Consider the following 5147-nt stretch of genomic DNA (forward strand, 5'->3'; position numbering starts at 1 on the left):
CAATATTAGTATCATTAATACTATGATACAGAATGAACATGAGTTAAAAGAACAGGGTTAAAATAGATAATAAATGTAAACTGCTCAACAGAGTCTCACAGTATATGCTTTTTAGTTTTTAGTTATGATCACGATCATGTTCATCATACTTTCATTAAAGCATCTCATACAGTGCTTGGCACATGGTTGACACTCAAAACTTGGTAGCTATTATAATAAGTTACTTATAGTTCCTAACTGCCAGGATTATGGCTCTATTTTTTAATTTTTAAAATTTTTTTAGCGATGAAAACAATCATTAGCCTAGTACTTAGGGACTTGTTTCATTCCTCTAACTCTGACAGCATCTGGCACCATCCTATCATATAGTAGGCACTCAATACACAGCTGTTGAATATTCAATTAAATGGAACATCTTTTCAGACTTTAGCGCAAGAGCTGTGTCACTAAATAGCTGTCATTCCAAAACTGATAGCCAACCCTGACACAGACATGTTTGCATAGTTCGTAAGCCATGATTTCAACTTCCTGCATTGCAGATGTCTCAGTTAATAGTCCATTCCATTCACATGACCCTTAGAAAAAAAGGACAAACTAATAGAAACATCTGCTAAGAAATATTTTAGAAGCTAAGAGAATGAGTTTTGGTCTAGGTATAGATCCAGGCTTACATCCTGGCTCCAGCATGGCCTAGTGAGTCAGTTGCTTAATCTCTCTCAGAACATCCATCTTCTCATTTGTGAAAAGGGAATATTCATAGCCTCTATCTCATTTGGTTATTGTGAGAATAGTCACTTCTTTCAGAAAGCTTCCTTGCTGCTGTGGTAGATCGTGTTCACTCTTATATTCTCCCTATAGTAACTGCCAATTACCTTGTGTAATTACTTCTTCGACTACTCACTTCCTTTCTGGACTGTGAACTCCCACAGGACAGAGATGATAACTGTCTCATTGATCCCTGTATCCTTAGTGCGAACAGTCCCTTGGTACATAATATTTTGGGTGGACTATATTTGTTAACTGAGTGAAATAAGATAATAACACACATAAATACAGAGCCTAACATTTAGCAAGCTCTCAATAAATAGGGTATATTATCATTAACAACATTGTATTGATGCTGAGTTTATCCACCTTGAGAAAAATAATATGGTAAGAGGAATGACAAATTAGAGACAGGTATTGTGAATCTAGCTCTGTTTCTCATTTGTTATATGTCCTTGCCCAAATCCTTATTGTTCTCATTTTTCCACTGTTAAAATGAACGTAAAACATTCACCCTGGGGTCCAACTTAACTTGGTTCTTATAAAGTCTGCCCTTTGCCAAACCGCACCTGATGTGCTATCCTGTGTTTTCCCAGAGTTTTTAGAAATTTAGATCCTTTACTGCCCTAGTACTCTACTATCTCAGCTGCTGATTGTTGACTTTTGACCCTCTTCCATTCTGTCTCTGTCTAGCTATTCAGTTTGTTACACCAATTGCTATCTCCTAGCTTCCAGACTTGAACTACACTCATCCTCATGGTACAGTCCAAAATCCTTAAGGTGCTGACTGGAGCTTCATCTTCCCACCTTCCACTTGCTCACTGTGCTCCAGCCACCAGGCTTTCCTGAAGTTACTAGGAGGCACGAGCGTCCCTGATTCAGGGCCTAGTCTCTTTTCTTGGAGCACTGTCTCCCTCTCTTTATCAGGCTAACCTCTATTCAACCTTCATGTCTCAACTTTAACATCACTTCCTCTGGGAGCATTATTTGGCTTCCTTGGAAGAAATTAGGTTTCATTGTTACATGCCATCTTCCTTGTAGATCTGGTGTGATACATTGTCAGAGCTTCACATTTTAAAAGAGAAGTTAAGAATCTGGATTAAATGTGAAATTTCTGTTTTTAATGATGGCAGGTAATTTTAATCCTATAAAATACTGAGGGCCGAACCAAAATATTTGTAGGTTAGTGATCGCCTGTGGCCTGCCTGTTTGTAACCTGAGTGGTCCAACCTTTGGCTATAATTGGCAACTATTGCTATGTTAATCATCATTCCATTTGTTAACTGTCCACTCAATGAGCTTGGTGCTTTACATAGATGATTTCATATAATATCCAAAACTACCTGTGAGGTTATGTAAGGTTCAGAGAGGTTAAGACACTTGCCCAAGTTTACAAGCCTCAAGTGGTAGAGCCAAGTGCTCAAGGTCTTTCCACTGGACTACTGTGTGTCAAGGTACAATCGTCAGTTCAGAATGGGAGAGGCTTCTGAAGTTCTGCCTAACAACAATTACTAATATTTGTTGTGTGCTCACTATGTGCCAGGCATCGTGCTAAGCACTTTACGTGATCTGATTCAATCCTCCAACATACAAAGGAGCTACTGTTATCATCCCCATTTTATAGATAAGGAAACAGAAGTATAGAACAGGTATCTGATTTACCCCAGGTAAAGACAGGATTCAAACCCAGACAATCTGATGCCACACTCCCCAATCACCAATCGATTCAAGCTGGGGGAAAAGGGAAAAATTCATGTTACTCTTTCTCCAATCCAAAGCCCCACAGAGGACTCAATTCCGAGAGGTGCTGAGAGATGTGGCCTGCAGGTGGCAGCAACATTAAGTCTCTAAATTGTGTAATGTTCAAACTATCTTGAGGGAGTTTTACACAGTCAGATTCACTTATTTGCATATTATTCTCTGATTGGCCCAACTAATTATTTGCCAGTTAATTGGACTTGGTTCTCAGCCCAGGGAGAACTGCCAGGCTTATATAGCCATTTACAACTGTGATAGAAGAGAGCCTACAGGATTTGAAACTATGATGAAGTCTGTGAAGTCTTCCAGTCCAACAACCATCGTGGTGATTTTCACTGTGTTTGGTGGAACAGTATTTCAGTAGACCCCACAACAGTTTTTGAGTTCTTAGCTTAAAAAAAAAATCCCTGTTTTGTTGCTGTTTCTAAGGTCCCATAAGGTATAATTTTAAGGAAAAATTCAATAACACGAAAGAGTACACAGCGTAGTTAGTCTCTCTATCAAGCTTACCCCAAGTCACACTATTTTCCCACCCTCGATGGAAGCTGTGTATCCTTCCAGGTATAGACTATGGATATAAAAGTATATGCATATATCCTTCTAAAGAAATAAATGATAACCTAAAACTATAAACTTCTATAAGAAAATTTAGAGGGAAATGTTTGTGATCTCATGTTAGGCAAAGATTTCTTAGTGACATGATTCACAGGAGAAAAAAGGACAAATTGAATTTAATCAAAAATTTAAATTCTGCTCTGAAAGATACTGTTTAGGAGAATGAAAAAGAAAAAATACAAACCAAGAGAAAACATTTGCAAATCACATATCTGATAAAGGTCTTGTACTTAGAATATATTAAAAAAACTCATAACTCATTAATAATAAGAAAACAACCCTGTAAAAAAATGGGCACAAGACTAGTACAGATACTTCACAAAAGAAAATCTATAGATGGCAAATCAGCACAGGAAAAGAGGCTGAATATTATTAGTCATTAGGGAAAAGTACATTTCATTGAGATATCACTACACACATATAGAAATAGCTAAAAACAAATAATATTTTTTAAAAATCTGACAATATCAAATGCTGGTAAGCATACAGAGCAACTGAATCTTTCATTCTTGATGGTGCAAATTCACAATGTTGTAGCCATTTTGGAAGAGTTTGGATTTTTTTAAAATAAATTTAGAATGTATACTTACCACAAAACTCAGCAATTCCCACTCTTAAGTATTTGCCTAAAAGAAATAAAAACTTATGTTTATACAAAAATCTGTACACAAATGTTTATAGTAGCTTTATTCACAGACGACAAAAACTGGAAACAATTCCAATGTCTTAAACTGTGAATGCTGAAACAAACTATGGTACATCCATACAATGAAATACTACTCAGCAATAAAAAGAAACAAACTACTGATACGTGCAACAATATGAATGAATTTCGCATGCATTATTCTAATTTAAAGAAGCCAGATTAAAAAAGCTACATACTTTTCTATTTCATTTGTATGACTTCCCAGAAAAAAAAAAAAAAAACTACAGAAACAGAAAACAGATCTGTGAATGCCATTATTGGGGGAGAAGAGTTTATCATAAAAAATAGCATGAGAAAATACTTGGGGCTAATGGATAATTTAGATTATTATGGTGGTGGTTATACAAGTATATGCATTTGACTCATAGAACTGAACACCAAAAAGAATAAAATTTACTGTATGTAAAACAAAAAATACTTTGAAAAACAAAATCCAATACTTCCTCCCCTCACCCTCACCACAAAAGTCATTGATTTCAGGTTGGCATAAAAGCAATTGTTGATACAAATGAATTACTGTTTTCCTTACAAAAGAAAAACAAAGAAGGTAGCATATTTTGTGCACTGCTCTGCTCCATGCTTTCTCTTAAATAGAGAACTATCTCATGCATATAGAAAAATAGAAATTTATATAACAAACATCTAAGTACTTTTCACCAACTTTATCAAACCTTCACATTTTGCCTTATTTTCTTACAATTTTTTTCAAGAGATAAAATGTCAAAGATACTTTTTAAACCCCAGTGTATCCCTCCTTTCATTCATTCCCTTTCCTCTCTTCAGAAGAAATTCCTTGCCTGAAGATTTTATTTCCACACGATTTTATATTTTTACCATGTATGTATGCATCCTTAAACAGTAGTGTTGTCTGTCATGTTTTAAATTTTTATATACACGATATCAAGCTGTGTATACCCTTGTGCAACATTTTTTCTCAATATTTTATCCATGCTTTAGTTTGTTCACATTAACTGTTTCGTAGTATTCTATATCACAGACTACTTGCCCATCTCCAATAGATAGCTATTTAGATTGTCTCCTTTATTATTTGTTTGCTATTTTAAACAGTGCTACAATGAACATCCTCATAGCTGCAGCCTGTGTCTACATTTATGGTTGGAAAGTTGGAAGCTTAAAAAAAGATAGATGAAAACTAACATTACCTACCATAACAGTTATTGTTTATCAAGCATTGAATATATATCTAATACAAGTATTGGGTACTTTATGTGTTACTTTAATTCTCACACCAACTTATATATTAGATATTATAATGTTTCCCACTGTACAAGGAGGAAACAAT

At 35.3% G+C, this 5147-nt stretch overlaps 1 long non-coding RNA gene across 1 annotated transcript in view; it reads right to left on the reverse strand.

The window, feature by feature from the left end:
• LOC105290530 overlaps window positions 1-5147 on the reverse strand; it is a 20594-nt gene that overhangs the window by 13405 nt on the left and 2042 nt on the right. The window contains exon 2 of the long non-coding RNA XR_895754.2: window positions 3729-3764. This is a non-coding gene — a long non-coding RNA (uncharacterized LOC105290530). The remainder of the gene's footprint in view (window positions 1-3728; window positions 3765-5147) is intronic.

The sequence above is a fragment of the Pteropus vampyrus genome, unplaced genomic scaffold, assembly GCF_000151845.1.
Source record: "Pteropus vampyrus isolate Shadow unplaced genomic scaffold, Pvam_2.0 Scaffold36, whole genome shotgun sequence".
NCBI classification, from domain to species: domain Eukaryota; kingdom Metazoa; phylum Chordata; class Mammalia; order Chiroptera; family Pteropodidae; genus Pteropus; species Pteropus vampyrus.